General features: G+C 46.6%; 1 long non-coding RNA gene across 1 annotated transcript; it reads left to right on the top strand.

The window, feature by feature from the left end:
• The first annotated feature begins 217 nt into the window (after positions 1-217).
• On the top strand, positions 218-12872 carry LOC118242131. The gene is made up of 3 exons (XR_004776559.1): positions 218-660; positions 1085-1208; positions 12719-12872. It is a non-coding gene; the product is annotated as an uncharacterized LOC118242131 (long non-coding RNA).
• Positions 12873-13885: the final 1013 nt, after the last annotated feature.

The raw sequence follows: 13885 nt of genomic DNA, 5'->3' as shown, positions 1-13885 counted from the left end.
GACTGAGTTATATACTGTAATCAAGTGTGCATTTCTCACCACAAGACATTTCCTGCGGGATTCAACAGATGTGTCCCATCCAGAAGGGTACATCACATTACACACGCAAATGTTATGCTTCCACCAGATTCATGATAGTCATTTTTCTCTTCTCTCTTCCCTTCTCTCTCTCCTTCTCCTTCCCTCTCTCCCTCTCTCCACCAGACTTAGCTCGGTGGGCCGATTAGACGTCGGACAGTTCCAAGGGGAGGAGAAGAAGAGGGGAGAGGAGCGAAGGATAGCGGAAAGGAAAGAGGGAGGGAAAGCGAGAGGACTCCTCCGGGGTGCATGAAGAGGTCATCCCAGCTGTTCCTCCCTCTCTGCATTAAGGAGAGAGGCTGAGGGGCTGTGAAAAAAAAATTTGCAGTGGATGCTGGCATCTGTAATCCAGCCTGTGCCACTTGGCCTGCGTAAGAGGCACCAGAGAAATATAATTACTGCCTTAATGTTGGCGTTAACCACTGGCAAGACACTTAAGCCAAGCAGACGGAGACAGAGCGAGGGGTGCCGAAGCAGAAGGGGAGAGGAGCGCCAACGCTCGGAGAGAGTTCGGAACGGCAGACGGGAACAAGACGGGCGACGGAGACGGCCGCGGAGCCAGAGCCCCCGTGGGGAGCGTGTGTACGTCTGCGTGTGCGTCTGTGTCACGCTTAAAGCAGAAGGGCAATGGTAGGCTCTGTGCTGCCACACTTCATTAGCGCATAATGGGGCGGAGAAGGCCGTAGCTGTGCCCCACCCCCTCCGACTGATAGATGGGGCCTCCCCCTGCCTCATGATTCACGCGTGCACCGTGGCCATCGACAACAGAGGGAAATAAATTGATACAATCACGGAGTTGCCGCCAGCATGCCATTTGTGTAGCAAGAGCTCGTGGGAATGTTCGGAGTGATGAGTGGCCGTTCCCACCATCTCTCTCTCTCTCTCTCTCTCTCTCTCGTTCTGTCTGTCTCTCTCACTCACTCATTCTCTCTCTCTCCTCCACTCAAACACACACTCACATACACACACACATAAGGGTGACCTGATTCATCTTTCTCTCTGCCAGTGGCCAGTTGGGATTGCCGGTGCCAACGCTATTGCTCAGAGGGATGCAGCTCCAGGTGACGGAGGTCGTAACCCCCGGAGCAGGCGCTCAGTGTGGCGTAACCATGCTGAAAGAGCAGCAAAAGGTAGGAAAGACCTGCGTGTAGCACTACAGCAATGCTTCACTCCATAGAGTGAACTCAAGCTACACTTACTGCAGTCGAGTCTGCACTTAAAACATGACAGGAAACAATGGGGATAAACTTCCAAGCTGTGAACACATGCTGTAAAATTCCAAACATGCTGTAAAATTCCAAAAGCACGCTGTCTTTTGACTCATAGTAAAAGAGAAGTCGCTAGGAACAATTTCCAGCAAGGTCTTGATTACGTACCGGCATAGTCATAGCCGGTTTGTACAAGCAGAGTTTGTACAAGCAGTTAACAGAAAAGTCTTTGTTTACTTTCGCTCCTAGTTTGTTTACTGAGTTTGGTTATTTTGCATATGCTTTGTTTTTTTTGTTTTTTTTTCGGGCACAAGACCACTAAAGAAAATAATCTCAAATGAGCAAGCACTTGTCTCCCATAAAGGGCTGCTGCCTATCCTGTTCTCAGCAGCAACCACCCTCGAGGGCAGTGGAAAGGTTCGTCTTTCCCACATAGCCGGCCACCGTGAAGCTCTGTTTGCAGTGCCTGTCTATTAGTGACCCGGGGGGGATTTCTCCGAGCCCCCTCCTAGCCATTAACCAGGGGCCAGGCGGTGCGGGAGACACCGCGACGTGTTTCACGGGGGCTGAGGTGGTATCTTCAACCCTGCCCACAGAAGCTGGGTTAGCCCCTCAAGAGCTGTCGGAGTCTGATAAGAGTGGGGGGGTGCAGCTCCAAACAGGAATGACCTGTGTAAACAACCGTTAGCCGGTTAGCACCACTAATTTAGTCACGGGCAGATAGGAGAACATTAATGGCTTCTGAATTTAAACACACAGGACTGCCTGATTTTGCTTATTGGAGTTTGAAAGTGTTCTGCCTGAGCACAGTGATGGACTGAGTAAATTCATGAGAGCATATGCAAAGAACAGTTTCGTATTCCCTTGAGATCTGGAAGCCAACGTGGGGTCAGGACAAAGGAGTGATTATTTGTCAAAGTATCGTTTTCATACAGCAGGTTGTTTGCAAGTGCAGGCCACACCTTCTACAGGGGCTGGAATGGAAGTGAGTGAGACACTTTGGACCGGAGGTCTGGGTGGCCTCCTTAGATGGGAGAAGCTAGCCCCCGCTTACTGAAGATGAGACTGAGAGGAAGCTGTAGAGATAAAGAGGGAGAAGAAGCACAGGAACCAGGGAGGAGTAGAGGAGGAGGGGTGAGAGATTCATCACGGAGAATAGAGATGTCTGGGAGTATAAACAGGGAGAAATAAGGGTGGAGTTTAAGGCACGGTCTTTCTCCCAAGCTGCAGTTATTCCCAAACTCCATTTTCAGCCCACACTCACTTGTCTTTGACTCTCATCTGGATAATCTTTTTTTCCACATTTCAAATATTTATCCATATTCCATCCCAGAACATCCCAGACACTGGCATTCTCCAGTTTCTAGGAATCGGCAGACAAATAATAGTTGCATTTATTTGATTTGGGTCTATTTCCTGCTGGAGCAGCCTGCACACAGCAGTCGTTTATTATGGTGCAGTGGAAAGCTTTATTTAAAATCTGTTTGCTGAGCCAAAGTCATTATTGCTGGGTGGCATTTAAATTGAATAAGATATCAAGTTATTATGTAGCTTTCAGTGCACAGAGGAGAATCCAATAAGGAAACAGTGTTTTGAAATAGAAATTTAATAAAGTTGCTCATATGAAAGCCACGCATTTTTCTAAACAAAGGACAGTAACCATTTTGTCTACCAAATAATTTCTGTACGCTTTTCACTTTTCTTTTTGTTTTCTTTATCTTTCCATCAGTGTACTATTGTCCTACTGTTGTACTCTAGCCTTATGTCTTATTCCTATCAGTGCCTTTTCTAGTGCAGCTGAACTGAGTGCCATGCCCATGGCTGGGATACAGTCATCCCACTAGATCAGACCATCAGGTCACAACAATCCAGTGTCCTGTCACCACAACACAACACTCCCTGACACATTAGCCAGAGAAAGCATACACACACACACACACACACACATACACACACACACACACACACACGCTAATACACATACACACACACACACACACACACACACACATACACACACACACACATACACACACACACACACACGCTAATACACATACACACACACACACACACATACATACACACACACACACACACACGCTAATACACACACACACACACACACACACACATACACACACACACACACACGCTAATACACATACACACACACACACACATACATGCTAATACACATACACACACACGCCTGTTCACATACACGCTAATACACATACACATGCACACACACACACACACACACACACACACACACATACACACACACATACACACACGCTAATACACATACACACACACACACACACACACACACACGCTAATACACATACACACACACACACACATACATGCTAATACACATACACACACACGCCTGTTCACATACACGCTAATACACATACACATGCACACACACACACACACACACACACACACACACATACACACACACATACACACACGCTAATACACATACACACACACACACACACACACACATACACGCTAATACACATACACACATACACACACTCACACACACACACACACACACACACACACACACACACACACACACACATGCTAATACACATACACACACACGCCTGTTCACATACACGCTAATACACATACACATGCACACACAAACGCACACAGTGTCATAGACAAACATACAGATACGAGCGACCACAAACGCACACATAGGCACACTCTCTGTCTCACTCTCTGTCTCACTCTCTCTCTCTCTCTCTCTCTCTCTCTCTCTCTCGTGCAGACACATTCGCATTCCATCCTTATCTCAGTAGATATTGCATACACAGAATCCAGTAACACTATTTACAGTGATGGATGTGTTCACTGTCAAAGGGGATCATTCTTTAACGTGACAGAGCAGCTTAGGGAGGTGAGCATGTTCTGAGTGGCCAGCTGTAGCAGACCTCCCCCCCTACCACTCACATATGGGATCTGCCAGCCTGCCTGAGATTTGTTTCTAACAGTCCTGGCTCATTTTCTAACATCCACTGAAGATATGTCAGCACAGTGTAAATTCACTGTAAACTGTTAAAAGCTAAAAGGTCCTGTCATTTAGATTGTGAAATCGAACTGTCTGTGAAATCGAACAGGTGATGTTCACACCGAATCAACAATTGCCATCTACATAGCGATAGGCGGAGGCAGTTTTGCTTTACATCCAATTTGCATGCTTTGAAAATACATCAAAACTGTGAAATGAACGCGTAGTAGTTAACTCAAGAACACCGTAATATTCCTTCTTGCCGGTTTCTTGTATCCATGCACAAATCTTTTCTGACATTATCTTTGGAATATATTTTCAGGCATAAGAACCTGAAATCTAGTGAAGGTTAAAAAAAAAAAAAAAAAAAGGTTTCTTTATCTAGACATTCAGGCAGAGCAGCAGAGCTGAGGTGCAAGCTGGATCTCTACAGATAGGGGATGAGCCTATGATTTCCTCACTCTGGATGTCCGAATCCGTCTTCTCTCCCATTTCTCAGAAGCCCATTTTCCTATATAAACTTTCATATATAAACATTTTCTTGTTTTTTTCCAGTGATTATTTATCACTGCTTCCCTGCATTGTCAGGTGACACGGGGATATTTACCGCAGAGAGAGTTTCCACGTTATATTTACTTTGCAATGCCTTGTGCATGTAAGGTGTACGCTTAATCAAACATATAAGTGGTATATATATATTTTTGTTTGTTCATCTAAGAAGCTCATTAGAGCAGGAACTGCTTCACTGTTCCAGTGGTCTTATGCTGTAGAATACAAAACACCTACCTGTGCAGTTTTAAAGTTTCGTTTAGAACTAAATTCAGCTGCTTCTGCCCTGTAAGACAGCCATTACTTCAATTATTCAAGCTTTACTAATCCAGTAGGACCTCCGCTATCAGCCATTCCTCGCTTCTGTGCACACATCCCCAAAACACCCGCACATCAGAAGCCTGTTGTTTGCAAATGACGGTGTTCAGTATGGACAATAACACAAATTAACCTTGGCCTGGTGCTGTGCGGCTTGAACTATTCAGAAGAAAAGCAGAATCCCTGAGCTCCTTTTCGTCAGAGAGCAGTTTTTACTGCCAGGCCACTCAACCCAACTGCACGTCACCTCTGTTTCATCCTCTTGATTATCACTTGGCGTCCAAATTTACATCAAAAAGTCTAATTATGAGTCAATGCCTTACCTGCTCCTCTCTCCTCCCCTTTCTCTTTGGACTGGGGAGAAGATTCCATCCACGTGATTCTAGTACTCCTATTGAGTACATACAGGTCTGCTTTCCTGCCAAGGGGACTTTATTTCAGTCCTGTCAGGCCAGAGATAAGCCTGGCCTAGCCTCTGGAAGTCTGACAGCATCAGAAACCCTCTGTCAGACGGCTCCTGGACCGGGCACTGATTGCAGCAAGCTGAAATGTTATGAAGATAAGGTGTCACTGAGAATGAGCGCGCTAGTTGGACCTTCCCACCAGCTCCTGACTTGGCTCCTGGTTTCCCCGTTCTGCCAGCGCCGGGGAAGGCCTGCGCGAACGGGTTCGAGGAGCCGCCGTTCACAGAGAACAACATCCAAGTGACATTTTTTTTTTTTTTTTTTTACTGTCTCAGAATCCTGGCTACCATAGGAATCAAGCACTGCCAACATTCCTGTCGCTGTGATCGGAAGGCTGCCAAGCACAACAACCAGCATTCCTCAAAGCTGTAGGAAGAACAGAGGTTGTGCTAGTTCATCTGAACCTCATGATTTATTTACAAAAGAAATCACTTTTAGGATATTTCCATGAAGACATTCTTAAAAGCAAAGTTTCAGTGTCCCGTTGCTAATAACATCAGGACTGTGAGTGGCTTTGGTCTTATTTACAGTCAAGAAGAAAACAGTCTACATCTACAACACATTGTCTGCCCTTGGCCAAACTTTCTGATCTCTCAGTCCTACGCAAACATGCTTTTGCTGCAAGCAGTGTCATGTTCCAGAACTTTCTCTCCTGTTCGCACAGCCGGTCAAGACAAGTAAGAAGGAGACAGACGGCATTTGCCTAATGCGCTGTCTCTCCTCTCTGCTCATAAACAGCCTCGAGCCACGGCGCAGCATGTACGAGAAGGACTGTGTGGTGTCCATTAAAAATAGATAAAAGAGCGGGCGGAAGTAGCTGACTGCGGCTCCTCTTGCCGAGAGCTCGGCGTGACCCCGCGGGTCCTCTGCAGGCGGGTCAGGGAGGCTGCTTCTACCTGGCTGCCGGTTGCTGAACAGGAAACCTGCAGAAGGCCCTGGGAGCGCAGAGAAGCCGTCCCATCCGTCTGAAATGTGTCGGCGGAACGGGCTGGAATCCGCAATGAAATCAAAATGGTTCCTAAAAGTTCCCCAACCTGCTTTCCCTTAGTTAAGTCCGTTATCCCCTCCATCCGCCAATGCCCTATAGATAATTTAAGATATGAAAAATAACGCTCCCGATTTGACGTAGGTTTGACATGATTAGAATCTGTCTTTCATATTTCCTGCCCAGGCGTAATGGGAAACCGCAGGGAGAAGCCTACCGCTTCAACCCAATGCATGCGGAAGCATCCATCTTGCTTGTCTTCGGCTTATCAGGCATATGTGAGACACGCGTTACGATGCATCATCTTTTTCTGCTATACCAACGCGATATCGCCGCTGCCATGTGTCACTGTCAGCCACTGCATGACGCTTAATCGATAAAGGCCATGTTTGCGAGGGTCACTCTTTGGCCAGATCACTAATGACAAAAAGGGAGACAAATGAAGTGTCCGCCCTGGCGGTGTTCTCCGAACGAGGGAATGACATGCGCGGCACTGTCCGGATGGAGCTTTTGAAAAGCACAATCGTTTTTTGCTGTCTCTTAGCGAGCCCGCTCTGATATGATGTGACACTGATTGCGAGTGCGTTCGGCTGACGAGATAAACACATTGGTCAAGAAGGCTGTAGTCGAGCCCCCCCTTGCCCGGCAGTGAATACACACACGCGCACGCCTGAGGATGGACGAGCGGACAGATAAAGCAGACAGAGATGTATCGCAGCGCCCGAGAACCGTGGGCAAGACAGATGGGGTCATGAGGGGTCAACGACATCATTGTGTCAGTCAACGGCGGCGCAGGACAGACAGTTGCTCTTCTCCGACGTGACGGGAGAGTCCCCCCAGCACTGCGAATCGCTCCACCTGCACCATCCCCTCAGTATCCCGATGGTGAACAAAGGCCCCTTTATGTCTTCAAGGTAGTTCACCGTTTACCTGTCGCACACACCGGGGGGGGGTGACATTTATTTGCCTAGCTGTTAGCACGCTGCCTTTGGCTCTGTGGATCAACGCGAAGCAGGGCCGCTCCTCCTGCGGGAAGCTCTTGGACTGGAGCTCATCCAGGCCCCGCACCCAAGACTCCCCTCCTGGGCCATGCGCTTCGTCTTTGAAGCGTGCCGAGCACCTTCTCCTAATCTGCTCTGCCTTTGTAAGACATCCTCCCACACCCAGCGCCTCGTAATTAAAGATAAAGGAGGAGCCGCCCCGCGCTGTCAGCTGGGTCATGGATCCGAGCAGAGCTGGAGCTGAGCGGGGGAGGATACTACATTAGTCAGGCGGCAGGAACACGTACACTGACGCGGCCGAAAGCCAGGCACCTGGAACTGGAAAGCTGCTCAGTGACACGCTCTCCGAGTTTGACCTTTAGCGGGTTCTCGCTTTTTTTTTTTTTCCTTTTTCTCTCGTCCTCCTTCATTCTCACGTCCTCCCTCCTCGTTCTACCTCCGTCTCCTTCTCCAAATCAGGACATCCTGATTTGTACCGAAAAGCCATCCACCAGGGATGACTAACAGCAGAGTGAGGCTTTTTCAGAGCTCAGCTCTTCTGACAATATGCTCCGGCCTTAAAACAACAAACGATGACTACATGAGCCAACAGAGATATTGCGAGAGTGTGTGTGACGTGAACACTCTCCCAGGGCATTCTTTGGCACTGATAACGTTTTGTGTGAGATTGTATGCATGTGTGTTTGTGCGCGATTGTGTGTGTGTGTGTGTGTGTGTTTGCATCCTCAGTGAGTACTTGTGACTTCATTGTGACCACGGTGATAGGATCAAAATGCTCGTCTTTGTTTGTCTTTGTGAACAGTTGGATTTCCCCGAGGATACGGCCCAGACACAGTCAAATGGACCCGTTTGTGATTCTTTTCTTTTGCTTTTTTTTCGGTCATGTCACTTCAATGTGTGGCAGCGCTAGGTAGCGACAGAGCCAGTGACAGTGATGAGGCTCTCACTGTGACAGCAGAGTTCTTTCCCATCAAAGGATGATCACTGCTTTCCCTTTATGTTCTCGCGAAGTTGCTCAAACAGATTACCTCGAGAACACACCTCAGCGCCGCAACATCACAGTCCTCCAAGTGAGGAGTACTCCACTGGAGAATGCTCCAGACTGCTTTGAGCAGATAGTGACTAAGGCTTGCGTCCAGACGCAGAGAATATATCAGCCCTGATAGCAACTGCAACTGTAATTGAAAAAGCTCTTCTCCTATAATTACCTGGAAGTGTGTATCAGATCCGTTCCATCTCGGTGTTCGGCCTTCTGTCTCGCCCCCCCCCCACGCCAAGCTTTGTGCGGCACAGAGCAAATGTTTCAGTCACTGGGAGCTGTGTGGGAGGGGCCCTGTAGCACCAATAGGCTTTGTTCTCCTCAGCACCTGCCTGTCACTCTCTACAACCATGTCATCAGAAGAAGAAGAAGACAGGACCCCCCCCCCCCCCCCCCCCCCAATCCCCAACCCCCAACCGCCGGCTTCCACTCCCCGCTGACCATGTTCATTAGGAAGGTCATTTCAAAGACTTTCACCCTTCCTTTTAAACATGCATGTGAAACCTCATACAGGCTCCAAAGATTCAATCGCAGCCCAGAAAGGATTCCTCCGAATGTGTGTTTATGGGTATTTCGGAGATAGTAAAAAATGAAAGAGTGTGTGTGTGTGTGTGTGTGTGTGTGTGTTTTGGAAATGGAAAGAGAATATTTGTGTAGACTGTAGTCATATTTTTACTGCAAGGCACTCGGGTTAGCAAGTGTATACACACACTCACAGACAAAACATTGGGACTTAACTACAATATCTCCTCTTAGTTTCATGTAAATTACTTTATACTGAAAACGTTGCCCTGTCACAAGGCTCCAGTAGCGATGTTGACTTAAGATCCCTAAACCGCTCACATACACACACACTCACACACACACACACACAGAAAGAAAACACTGAAAGCACCCACAAAGGGCATCAGAGTCTCATCTTGTTGTGGCCCTTGCAGGGGCTCTCTCACCATATCTGTCGATCTTTACTATCACGGTGGCTGCCTTCTGTAACGGCTTCCCCATGCTTAGTGCACGAGCCAGTAGGTTTTGTGCTTACTGTGCACCAAGACTCTGCCTACAAGCCTCTGGCTTGCTGGACAGTGGATGTGAGGGGGAGCATGCTAGCTTTACCACCTGTTATGGTAATTATTGACCAAACAAAGCCTGAAGGTGCGTGCGTTTGTGTGTGTGTGTGTGTGTGTGTGTGTCGGTGTGTGTCTATGTGTGTTTGTGTGCTTGTGCATGTCTATGTGTGTGTGTGGAAGGGTGTGTAGCGTGAACGAAGGTGATGGTTGCCCTGCTTCGCTGAACTCCTGATCTTCCTCGGAACTGCCTGACGCCACTAGGGCTTTCCTCGTGTGCCAGGGCCTGCTGTGGTGTTTGACGTCTCTGTTTCTCCCTTTTCGCCAGACGCTTTCTCACCCTTTCTTGCTTCAGACAGATCAGACAGCAAGTCCTCTTTTGCTTATCGGTGCACGGCTGCCAACCGGGGAAACGTTCAAAGGCAGAAATTCAGAAAATGAGTTTTCATGGCAAAAAAAAACAAACACAAAAAAACATAGCCATCCCAGTAGAGTAAGGACATACCGCTTTGGCTCTGAAACAATCCGAATAGCCTTCCACAGGCACGTATGCCACTCTCTTTGTGGCGTTTGTAAATTTATCCTCAGAACTATTCTCCTGAAATACTGAATTATGAATCACTAGAATAAATCCTTATGTCACGCCTGGCACTGTTGAGTCACTGTGCAAAAATAAATCCAATTAAACATTGGCTAAGGCTCACAAGCTGCCTAATCCACTTGTAGATCACCTGATTAACCCTAAAGACTGGGTGGCTTGTTTTTATTCATGTAATAAAAGCAAAAGTGATGATTCCTATAATAATGCTGTTAGGGATGACAAATATGTGCTGGGAAATAGTTGGGTTTCCGAGTCCATTCCTTTCCCTCTCTTTCTCGCTCTCGTGAGCCCAGACCCGCGGCAAAGCGGACTGCTCCATCATTAATTCGCGAGCCGTTGGCTGTCTCCCTCTCCAGAGCAGGCCATCGTCTCTCTGAGAGGCCGAGCGCGCTTATTATGCGCCTCCGCCACACTTCGGCACGTCACGCTGGTGAATGTTTCTCTTTCTAATGAAGGCGTTCTCGTCTTTCCGTTTCTCTTCTTTCTCCTCGCCTGTCCAAGACCACCCCCCACCCCCCACCCCCACCCACCGGCCGCTGCCGCCGTATCTGGGCGAATTAGGGGAGCCCCTGCAGAACACTGGGGATTGGACTCGTGTTTCCACGTGGTGGAAGTTTTTTAAACGGCAAAAGAAATGCCAATTCAATTCTCCTCACCTTAGGTGCCAGAGTATGACAAATATAGCACGCTCTATGGATTTGCCAGCACCAGGTGGGGTGTATATGGGAACCATGGGTGTTATGTTTAATATGCTTTTTTTTCAGGCAGCTTGTAGAGTTGGATGAACGCTCTTCGTCCAAGATTGGAAATGCAAAACCTAAAATAAAACAGAGCGATTTCCTTCCTCTTCTTGCCATTCTTTTGGGGATATCCACGAAGGGAGAAGTTCTTGCTTCATCTTTGGTTCCGGCTGGTTATTTCTTAAGCTGCAAAAGATGAAACTGTATATATGTTATATAACTCTTCATATCCTTTATTACTAATTGTCACTTTAAAGCAAAACTGTGCTTATTGGTACGAGAGACCGGTAACATCCAAGCTCACTATGCTGCACTGCTGTACTGCTAGGAAACAGTGCTTTTATTTTTACAAACCTTTTAATAACACTGTGTGTAAAAACTATCTTAAGCCATGCTGAGAAATTGATATTCTGCCAAAACAAATTATTTTCTATGGAAAATAAAGAATGATAAGAACCAGTGAGTAATTCAGGCCTCTTATAAACAGCATGGAGATTTATAACATGATTAGAGGGGGTCCTTCAAATTTATGGAAAAACACAAGCCAGCCTCTGAGATACTGCTATTTTCTATTATGGTCCATAGTTCCTTTCAGTTAAACATATCAGCTTCTTGTGATATCATATAAACTACAATGTACACGGAGGGTCTCTATGGTAAATACTATTTTATTAGCAACAGGAGGTCTAAAATCTCAACAATAAACAAAACGTGTCTCTCATGTCCTTATACCTTTGCAAGTCAGACATGGCATCAAGCACCCTCTTATTTAGTGAGGCTGACATGATCACATTCATTAAATCCCTTGGACGTCTGAAAAGTTGACAGACCACCTTTACCTCCTAAAATACACAACCTTGTAGTCAATTGATAAAAATTAAACATTCGCATGGAAGCCTTGAATTAAATAAATTAACATCTGCTTTGCTTTTGGGTCGGCAACTTTGTGAAAAGAAAGAAAAGAGAAATTAACTAAATCCAGTGGGCAGCTCACTGGCATGAAGCACTTTTGTTCACAGTTAATGATTCCACGGGAATGTATTAAAGATTACTCTGGGTATGCAGGAACAAATCCTTTAAATGGCCTGTGCATTATTCCTGCACAATCGCCGTCATTTCAGATATGGTTGCGGTAGACCTTGTGAAATTACTCTGAGACACTGTTCCACATTCCTATTACCCTCAAGAGACATCACTGTACTCAGGGGCACAGTTGGAGAAGCCTCCACCAGCTCTCTGCAAAATGAACGTAATTATCAATAATGATCAGTCCTAACCGGATGTGTTGCTTTGTTCAGGAGCCACTTCATTACCGGGTTGTGACGGGGATTCTTAAATGGAAGTGCTCACCTCAATCACGCCAGAGTAACGCGTATGCTAGGCTTGGGTCCGAGTTGCTCTTCACTGAAATGCTGGCCCTCATGATTTATAGGGTCATGTTTACACCCCTTTGGAGTGCGTTTTCACTCTCTGGAAGGGGCATTTGTGCAGAATGTTTTACATTCAACAGAGTCTACAAAATTTCCACAGTAGAAACAGATTTGTCATGAAATCTTTTGAGTTCTCTGGACAATTCCCTGATAATCACATGCTGATTGCTGACTGAAGCATTTTGTATTTCCTCTTTGTAGAAAAACAAAGATCAGTGACCTGGTGAGAGTAACAGATAACCTAAGAGGTCGGCCACCCCAGTGAAACATCAACCACAAAACAGAACTTTTCCTTAATGTAAAAACAGGGATAAGCACCTTTAACACCAAATATCTTACAGATTTCTTTTTAGAAAGAAATCAATCAATGGGACATTTAGCAAATCTATGTTTGCATAAAAAATAAAAGTTTTGTGATTATTTTGTGTTATTATTTTGTCTTCTTAAGTAACTGGACACTGGCATACTCTTGTAGCATGCTCATGTGGATTTAAACGAAATAAGGACTATAGAGCTAAAGTGCAGAATAACAGATTTAAATTGAGTGTATTTACCGCTTGTTTGGTTAAACCATATAGAAATAACATCTTTCTACATAATGCAATGTATTTTAGGAGAGCATAAGTCATTGAAAAATGATCATAACCATAAATAGTTTTACTTAGTGGCAAATTCTTTGTAACTGATGACTGCACCGTATCCATTCGCTCATTCCCGTACTGTCCTTTGTACCCGATTAAGACTCCGCCTACAGGAGGGACCGGCGCTCGTGACCGCTCTCACCCTCCTCCTGGGCTCTCGGCGCGCGGACACAAAGCGCATAGCTGAGCCGCCGTCCCGCCGAGCGCTCGGCCCGGGCGCACTAGCGGATACGGTGTGCCGTCGGTATGCGTGCCTTCTGAGCGTCGTCTACCGCCGTTTCGGGCAAATCGGTTCATTTATGGTAACTACCCCGGGGTCCCCCCCCCCCCCTCCCCCAAAAAAGAAAAACTCACAGCCATGCGTTGCATTTTACTGCAAGAAATACTTCATTCCACTTCTTTATTCCCTTTTCTCCCTCTCTCTAGTGACTAATAATAACTAAATGAGTCGGATTTTCATTTGGAGGTAGACTGCATTTGACTGGTTGACTGTCTCGAATAAAGATTCCGTCTCAGTTGATTTGTCGGTCACAACTCATTATTTGACCGCAGACAGTTTAGCAAATACATGCCTGAACGCTAATCCCAGACGGCATCCCTTACTCGGATGTACCTAGGCTACTGCGCGAGAATGTGGCAGAACGTGGCCAGCTGTCGGTCGCTTGATCCGCATCTCGTGTTCGGTGTTGGAAACGCACCGTTGCAACAGCACGCTCTTCCGTTATCT

The sequence above is a fragment of the Electrophorus electricus genome, chromosome 10 (assembly GCF_013358815.1).
Source record: "Electrophorus electricus isolate fEleEle1 chromosome 10, fEleEle1.pri, whole genome shotgun sequence".
NCBI classification, from domain to species: Eukaryota; Metazoa; Chordata; class Actinopteri; order Gymnotiformes; family Gymnotidae; genus Electrophorus; species Electrophorus electricus.
The sequence above is the reverse complement of the archived record's forward strand: the minus strand, read 5'-3'. Positions and strand labels throughout refer to the sequence as shown.